Source organism: Haemaphysalis longicornis, unplaced genomic scaffold (genome assembly GCF_048455015.1).
Source record: "Haemaphysalis longicornis isolate Haplotype H1 unplaced genomic scaffold, Haemaphysalis longicornis Haplotype H1 scaffold_14, whole genome shotgun sequence".
Classification (NCBI taxonomy): Eukaryota; Metazoa; Arthropoda; class Arachnida; order Ixodida; family Ixodidae; genus Haemaphysalis; species Haemaphysalis longicornis.
This window is the reverse complement of record NW_027526245.1, coordinates 35,861,535-35,870,997: the sequence shown is the minus strand read 5'-3', so window position 1 is coordinate 35,870,997 and position 9,463 is coordinate 35,861,535.

The following is a 9,463-nucleotide window of genomic DNA, read 5'->3' as shown; positions in this document are numbered from 1 at the left end:
CTGTTTTCAATGCCATCCTCGACGTGCCCGCTTTCACGCCTCCCTTTATAAAGGCTATAAATACTAGTGGTGGTCATCTCAGGAGGAGGCTGCGCCTGAGCTGAGACGAGAGTGTCAGAGTGGCCGGTTTTAGTAAGGACTTGTCTTGGAAAGAGATTAAACTGTTTAATGACTGGAAAACTGATTACATTGCGTTATAGGATCGGGGAAAGAGCACTGAGAACGTCCGTCGCGATGAGCGGCGGTTGGGCGACTCCCTGCGCACGAAGTTCAGTTTACCCTCGCAAGCGAGGGTCCGAAATCCGAACCACTCGTACACAGCACGTATGAACGCGGGCGCCGCTCGGGGCCGCGTGATGGTACGCATAAACACTGGCGGCGTCTCGGGGAGGCGTTGGCGGCGTAAGCTGTGGCGGTGTCGTATACGCTGCAGGGCCGTCTTCTGCGCTTTCCGTTCGTACTTCTATTTTCTTTCGTTCGTCGGCCCCCAGCGAATTCTTCGTAGCCCCTGACACGACCTCCCTTTAGAAGGATCTGTCCCAAGGTCCTTCACCGAGTTGGCGCCCGATGGAGCTATCCGGGAGCTCTGTGGGTGTCCGTGTTGTTTGACGTCCGTTCGTATCCAGAGACGCGACTGTGCACAAACGTTTGTGCAGTTGCTCGATGCTGGCGTTTTGTTTTTTTTTGCGTTGCTCCGGATAAACTTCGTTTAGTGGGCGTTCGTTTCGAAGAGGTCGGCGAATTTCAAACTGACTTGATTTTTGCGTACCGTGGGATTCGTTTCGTCGGACGTGAACTTGGGAGCATTTACGGCGTTGCGTTGGTCACGTCGCTTCCGTCGGCGATTGAGTCTGTGTAGCTTCTTGCGGGTTTGATGCGCGTGGGAACGTTGGCGTGCGTTTCGTCTTGTGGCGAGTTCGGTGCGTTGAGGGCGTTGTTTTGCTCGAGGTGTGCGTTTCGTACGGTTCGGGAGCCGTTTGCCTTTTCGTTCAGCCTGTGGTGGCGTGGCGTTGTCGTGAGTTGGCGTGGCTGATCGGTAGGGCATTCGATGCTTTCGTGTGGATCGGCCTCGTTCGTTGTTCTCGCCGTGACCGTGTCGTCGCCAAAGCTCTCGTTGCTTGTCGGTTGTTTCGAAAGTGGTGCGGTAGGCATTCCTCTCGCGCAAGTAGGCTCGATGGCGTCTCGTTTGCCTGGTGCCCGTACGCTCACGGCTGCATCCTCCTGTACCATGGGGGTGTTTGTCGGATGAGTCTCGATCGGAGCAGCGGGCGCCGGGGAACTTGTACGTTCCGGCTCGAACGGGCCGCGTGCGCTGGGTGCGTAGTTGCTCGTAGACGGGTTCACCTGCGCGAGTGCGGTGTCGTTCGTTGGGTGAACTCGGGCTGGAGCAGCGGGTGCCGGAGAGCTCGTACGTTCCGGCTGGGTTGAACCACGTGCGCTTGGCGTTTCGTTTCTCGTGGCAAGGTTTGTTCCTGCGGTTGTTACGTTCGCTGGCCAAGTCCGGAAGGCAGCAGCGGGACCGGAGGGTGTCATGAATAGCGTTTCCTCCGTGCGTGCTGGCTTTGTCGCGTTCCGTGCGTCGGGCGGTTCGTTGGTCGTGGTCAGCGCCTCTGGTCTGGGTACGATGTCGTTCGTCGGCGGTACCTGGACTGGAACAGCGGGTGCGATGGTTGTCGTGCGTACCAGCTCGGGTGTGTTCCGTGCGCTGTTCGTTTCGGCTGTGGCGGTGAGCTCCACCAATCCGGGTTCGATGTCGTTCGTCGCCACTGGTGCGTTTTGTGCACTTTGCGTCTCGATTGTCAGGGCCATGTCCACCAATCCGGGTGCGTTGTCGTTGGTTGCGTGGACTGGGGCCGGGACAGCATGTGCGGAAAATTTCGTATGCACTGGCTCGGTTGCGTTCGGTGCTCTGGGCGTTTGTTTCGTGAGCTCCACCAATTCGGGTACGGTACCGTTCGTAGGTGAGGTCTGGACCGGGGGAGCGGGTGCCAGGTGCGTGCTGCGTTCTGGCTCGTGCGCGCTGCGTACGTGGCGCGTCTCGTTGCTTGTTGCCGGGAAGACCTGTGCGTGGGTGACGTAGCTCGTCGGTTGGCCCGGTGTCAGGGCAGCGGTTGTTTGCGATCTCGCCAGGAATTCACTGACCTTCGCTTGCGTTTTTGTAATCGTGGCGATCACCTGGGAGAGGTCCAGTGAGCGGGCGGTGCACCGTTTTGCATGCGTCGTTTCGTTCGTGTGCGTGCTGTTGTGCGTGCTGCGCGTCTCCGGACCAAGGTGTGCGTCGTATCGTTGAAGGCTTGCCGCTGGCTCCAGCACCGTGGGAAACGTGTGGCCGACTCTCGCCAGTTGTCTCCGAAGACGTTCTCGTTCTTCGCGCAGCCTCCTGTTCTCGAATAGCGCCGCTTGCAGGTTCGTCTGCCATTTGTCGTCGTAGGCAGCCTGAAGTATCGTTGGCACATTCGATCGTTTGGAGAGCTGGCGACGTTTTTCGTTGTCTTCGAGGAGACGCGAGACGATGTCGTCCTTACGGCCAGAGCAAGGTAGCCCTCGTGATCGTAGTTCGTTCACCAACTGCTGCTTCTTCGTTGAACACAGGACGTCGCGTTCCGTTGAAATCAGCAGCCGGTCGATCACCGTTGACGTGGAGTCCGTCGTTGCCCCTCGTCCGCGTGCACTCTCGTAGTCGTGGTGCAGTTCGTCCGCGTCGTTCGTCTTCTCGTCCGTTCGTTCCGTGGCCTCAAATCCTGATCCTGTCGACTGCGCCATGTCAGAGGTGGCCGGTTTTAGTAAGGACTTGTCTTGGAAAGAGATTAAACTGTTTAATGACTGGAAAACTGATTACATTGCGTTATAGGATCGGGGAAAGAGCACTGAGAACGTCCGTCGCGATGAGCGGCGGTGGGGCGACTCCCTGCGCACGAAGTTCAGTTTACCCTCGCAAGCGAGGGTCCGAAATCCGAACCACTCGTACACAGCACGTATGAACGCGGGCGCCGCTCGGGGCCGCGTGATGGTACGCATAAACACTGGCGGCGTCTCGGGGAGGCGTTGGCGGCGTAAGCTGTGGCGGTGTCGTATACGCTGCAGGGCCGTCTTCTGCGCTTTCCGTTCGTACTTCTATTTTCTTTCGTTCGTCGGCCCCCAGCGAATTCTTCGTAGCCCCTGACAAGAGAATGTTACCTCCGGGCCCCTGAACACCAAGACGGTACGTCGGAACTGGGCCCTTGACAAAGGCTGGCTCTTTAAATTGTCTGTGCGTTTCGCAGTGATTTATTGATTAAGTTTCTCTGAAGGTAGAGGGGTAGTAAATTTGAATCCTGTCCGCCTTCGCCTCTCTTCCTCGCCCGGCCACCTTCTTGCCAAATTCTTGTTTCTAACACGAGAGGGCAGGCCAGGCAACATGTGAAAAAACTGTCCCGAGTTCCAAGGAAACCTGGACGAAAGAGTGCCTAGTGAAAGAATGCCGATGCATTAAGGATTCGTAGCAAACAAATTGCGAGCCAGCAAGAAAAAGGAGATGGCGTCTCCTTTGCTAGGCAATCGACTCCCGGGCATGTCAACGTCTCGTTCAACACTCTCTGCATGCACGCTGGGGTGGCGCATGGCCCAACCTTTTCAGGTGCGACTGCGCCAACGTTCTGTGCGTTGACCCGTAATTCACACCCTTCATCCCAAGACGACATAAAGACACCGCTCTATCGTCACCAATACTGCGTCATGCCAAGATATTTTTAGATATGGTCATTCAGTGACGTCCGGTTTCAGTGGTGACCGTAAAAAGCATATTTCTTCGACGGATGGCCCATAGAAGCCATTAAATATGGAGCCCCATCCAGTTTAGCCAATGCCACCACTGCATGAATGTAGGTCAAACCTACACGTAAATGTAGTCAAACCTAAACGTCGTCAAACATGCCGGACCGCTGTAGTGCATCCTGTAGGAGCTCCCTAAGAGCCCTCACCTGCATTCCCTCCTCGCCCCCCAATCGTATAAGAGAACGCAAAAAACGTGATAGCTGATCAATTTAAAAAACAAATATTGGAAACCAGGCACGTCTTCTATGAAAATATCCTCATTGAAAATTATTGAGCTGTGCTAACGTAAAACCAGGGGAGGGGAGAGGGGGTGTAATCTGCAGGACACCTAAGCCACAGCCACGTGAGAAATCAAGAGGCTCGCAACGAGCATGGAAACGTCCAAGACGTGATCGTTGCCCGAGAAGTCATCTCGATTTAAATAAAACACTCTTTGCCACCGGATGAACTGGAATCTGTGTCACTGTACGTATTTCGAGCGTTGAGAGGTTTTTATTGTTACTGCAGTGGCCGATAGCCGTTTAAAGTCATTGACCCTGCTAGCCTACAGAGTAAAGATCTTGCATAAGGTGCGTTCATGTTTGATACCCCTCGCGGATCACAGGTTTAAAGAATAATAATGCTGCGGTCGCAGACGCTGAAGATCTGCGATGAAACATTCGAAAAGAAATTAAAATCAGAAAAATATTTGGATATATTTCGCAAGCCATGGCTTGTGTACCCGAGATTCAGTAGGTGGACACAGTGCCTTTGCACGGCCATGGCTGGTATATACAAAGCCCTAAATGACCGCGGACCATAGAAACCTGTGAAACTGGTGACGCCAGCAAACGACCAAGGTTAATTTGTGTTTCTCTCTCAGTAGCAGTGTTGTACACGTTCCTCTAAAACAAGCACGAAAGCTTGTTTCTCGTTGCTTCCCCACTTCGAAACGAGTTCCCGTTACAGGTTTGCTTAATGCGAAAGCAACGCGTTCCAGTTACATTTCGAACATTGGAACTTGTCGTTAAATTAACGTTACATTTGATTCCTTAATTAAGATCGCTTAATGCGAAAGGAACGCATTGCAGTTACACTTCTAACATTGAAACTTGTCGTTATATTACCGTTTCATTTGATTCCTTAATTAAGATCGCTTAATGCGAAAGGAACGCGTTCCTGTTACACTTAGAACTTTAGAACTTGTCGTTAAGCTGACGTTAAATTTGATTCCTTAATAAGATCGCTTAATGGGAAAGGAACGCGTTCAAGTTACAATGCAAACATTGGAACTTGTTGTTAAATTAACGTTACATTTGATTGCTTAATTAAGATATAGTGTCAAATAATCCTGAGGGGAAATAAAGTGAGCAATTTAAAACTTAAATCGAACTACTTATATTACACGAATATGAACACTGCCGGTAGCAGATGATTTGTCGATAAAAAGAACCCAGAGAAACGCTCCTACACAAATGTTTTCAGAGAGCACCGGACATACTTCAGAAGTGCCACTTTGATACTCGTCTATTACATGTGTAACACATAAGGCACTTTCCACTTCAATTTTCAAATGCGCAGTCAGGATAGTGCACTTTAGATATTCAAAAAGAAAGTGACTCACGTGCACGAAAATAATTAAATTTCTTTCTAAAAAACCACGTTGAAAGGAACAATACATAGGTGTTTAATAAGGCTGATTCAATATTACAGGATGAGTGGGAAGAAAATGTCCAGAATTCGTAGTCGCAAGTTATTAGAGTCCGTTCTTTGAACTCAGAGAAGAGTTGCTCGGACAGACGAGCCCGTTTTTTCGCCAACACTTCATTGGCAATGTTGAAGAGCCGTTCCACCGGAGCGCTTCAGGGTGTTGCCGTGTTGTATCTGAGGAAAAGTTGGTTCAGCCCCTCGAAGTTCTTCATGTGCGACAGCCGGTAGACAACTAATGCCAGTAGGTACCGCGAAAGCTCATCCTCCGCCTCGGCTAGAAGGATACGGTGCCCGAACGAGTGAAAATCTTCGGGTGTGGACGAGAGGTAAAATCTGCGCTCGCTGGTTTAGTCCCCGCAGGCAGCTCTTTCTCCATGTTGAATGTCGCCTCGTCTTCAATATAGAACTATCTGGAATCCACGACAGCTTGAAGTTTGGGATTAAGCAACTGCCGACAACAATCCCACTGTTTCCTTCAAAGTGTCCAAATCTGCAATCCCTAACAATACATTGCACAAGCAGCACCTTCAATTCCAGATGCTGACATCACTTGCATCTTTCCGGTGTCGCCGAAAACTGCACTTGCCACAATGTGTCAGACCCTTCATGGCCTAATAGTTAATTAGGTTTTCCCGGATGGTCAGAATCAGAAGCAGGTTGCCAACGAACATTGCCAACGAAGAACGTCAAAGGTTAGCTTCGGGTTGCAGCTCTCATGGATGATCGCTGTTGCGCATGTGATCTAACTCTCGCCTCGCTTTGGGCGGCGGCGGCAATGTTTCAAGAATCCCAGGCTGGGTACTTGACGCCCTGTTTTTACACGTGGTGAGGGCAACGCTGGCTACCCAAGTGTCCATGGACATTAAGCAACGCAGTCTTGTACGGCCCCTTCGGTTGGCTCGGCTACCTGTAGACATGTGTGCGAAGAAAGCGGTGCAGTCCACCTGTGCGATGGGCTCTTCCGAGCTGGCATCGTATACGAGTGCGGATGGCACATCCACCTCTGCTTTTGCTCGGCTTTCGCGTTCCCCTCTTGAAGGCGAAGCTTAAGCTTGAGCGTGAGCAGCGCGAGAAAGGGGGTATTTCTGAGCGGGAAAAGTAGGGCACTAACCCCGAGTCGGCCCAGGATGTGCAAATCTGCTGAAGTAGTGGATAAGCGTGCCATTTGTCCTGTCAGTTGTGCCTCCACAAGCTCTTCGGCGTTGTTATAGATACCCGGACGTTCTAATCAGGCAGTGGACGAGTACTATTATGAGCAATATGAAAGGGAACACAGGAACCCGTAAAATACACCCTCAGACCCAGATATGAGTGATACGCAGCGGCCGCCGTCGGAAACAAAGTGTAAAGGGGGACGCTATTCTAACAACTGTTCCCAATCCCGCCGCGCGTCTTATCGCCTGTCGGACGATACCATATTATCGGCGAAATGATGTAAGCTGCTACTTTATGGAAATGCCAGCGTGGTGGGAGTGCCAGCAGTTAGTGGAAGAGCGCCCTCCTTTCCCCCTTTGTTTTTCACAGCGCTATCCGCGTATCGCCCCGAGTCTGTTTCGAGGCTGTTTGTCTCGCGTTGCTGTGTTCCCTTTCATATTGCTCATAATAGTACAGGGGTATATGGGCGATTCCACGAGAGAACGAACATGCGTGTACACGACCATTTTTTGTTCATTCTGGTTTTTTTATTATATATGCGCGCAATATGGAAACCCCCGAAAATCAAGTTTGTTTTCTCCTGAGGTGCGTAGTTCGGGAGAAAAAAATGTTTGAATGTGCCCGGAGCGCAGCGGTGGTTTCGGCAACTGCAGATTTTTCCAAGTTTGCGTCTCTGTGTACGTCAAGGAGTACAAGGGGTGTGTATAAAATGTTTTGGGCCATAAACTAGACCAGACTGCTAATCTGTATAACGCAAAATCAGCGTCCTGCAGCGAACAAAAAATTAAAAAACAAAATCGTGAAATCGGCCCAGACGATAATTTGTTAGTGTTTTTGACGCCCCCTATCTACATTTCTTCTTTTCTGAAAAACTTGTAAGTCGGCCATTTTATTGGCCATACGTATCTAAACGCATAAACAAAAGATGGTGTTTGTAGAAAATTTAGAAGTACTAAAAAAATTGAATAACTTCGGCTCTTTTTCAGAAATTGCGCAAATTCAAAACTCAATATAAAAAAAACCCCATACTCGATTTTCTTCAAAATTGCGAAAATAAGACTCCTTTACTTGGACAACAAAACTGTGGAAAAACATGTTGCATCATTTTGTTGAGAACAAAGTTATAAGGGGCCAAACTTGGGGCTCGCGCGACGCGTCTTGGCGCGCCGCGGTAAGTTCCGGCCGCTGTTGCCGGACATTGCGCGGGTGTACACGGGCGGTAATTCATATTCCACTGCCACATGCCGGCACGGTCAATCTCTTTCCAGTATTCCCAAACGAAAGAAACTATTCTGGAGATTCTTCTGTTTTTTTTTTTTTTTTTTGCCCGACTCTGTTTCCCTAATTTGTTCTTTAACGAGCTAACTATCTGGCCGATACCAGCTCGAAAGCGCTCCTTTGCGGCGCCAGTATTTTGCGGGATGCAAAACAAAAAAAGCAAAGGTTCCTCCGATGCGCAGGCAACCGAAACAGATGGCGCACGGGCAGTTACAAGGGAGGGAATGGATTGACCTTCAGACCCTAATCAGTTCCCCACCACGATGGGCGCATTTCCGCTGGTGGTGCATGGTGCGCTGGCGTCAGTACAGGGTATCCCACCGCATTCTTTGAGGCAAACATGAGAGAACGACCTTAAAAATAACTAACCAGGAAACAAACACCTGCACCACGGCTTACGAGGCCGTAGGAGGCTTTTCGGAGACGCCACGTGCACGCGAATCTATTTTACTGGAATGAGAATCAGGTGCGGTCGGGTACCTGGCTTCTTGACGTATTATTAAATTCCGGTCTGTTGTCATATTATTGCCGTATATTTATTGTTTAGTCACATATCACAAAGGCGAAGCGTACATTACAGTATTGCTAGCGATTTTGATACGCTTGCGTACGAAAATTGCAGTAAGGGGAGGCTACTGCCCCGTCCTTTTCTGTCCTTCAACTCACTGGTGGATGGGCTCTCAACGGATGCTTCCCTTTGCTTTACTCTTGCCATATTTTTGTTTGCTTTTGACTCCTCCCCTTAAAAGTTTTTTTTTTTCATGGGTGGATGCTTTCGTTTGTGCCTAAGTGTTTGCACGTGGATTTGTGCGCGTGTTTGCTTGCTCGACTACCCGCACACTCTTATTCTGATAGATGTGGCAGGGGAAGCCTAGCGGATGTTGTTCTGAAAAAAAAAAGTGTGACCCGTTCACCCACCCACAGTTCATTCCCGCCCAAGTCTTGCACTCACCCCAGCATGAAGTGTGCGTCTGCGTTTATTGTGCGAATGCCGACCTGTCTGCTTTGGCCCTGCAAAATGTTACAGGGGTTGACCGAAGAATGAGCAACTTAAAGGAGCTTTGTCTTTGCACCTCACCATCGACGCAGTGTTTCTTGGGCGCGTGCCGGCAATTCCCAATGGCCGACAACCTTACCATGTCCGCTTTGGGCGTTTCGGACGAAGAAGACGTCACATACGCTGTATGGGAAATTGGTTCTCTGATAAAAAAGAGTCTACCGCCAGCTGCATTCGTGAAGGAGCTAGGCAAATGGGTCACCAAGTGGATTTCCCATGACTCTATTAGGCGGACCCAGGCCATTGCCATAAACGAAGCGAAAAGATGCGAACGGCGATCAAGCATTGTACCGCACTTCGACTTCTCTGAAAATTGGACAGTTATTCTGCCAAATGAAGTCCAGTCGTACCACTGGCACAAAACACAGGTTTCACTGTTTACGTGCGTTGTAACTACAATAAAATCAGTTCAGAGCTTCGCAGTAGTTAGCGATCACATGCAACACGATACCGCACATGCATGCTATGCGC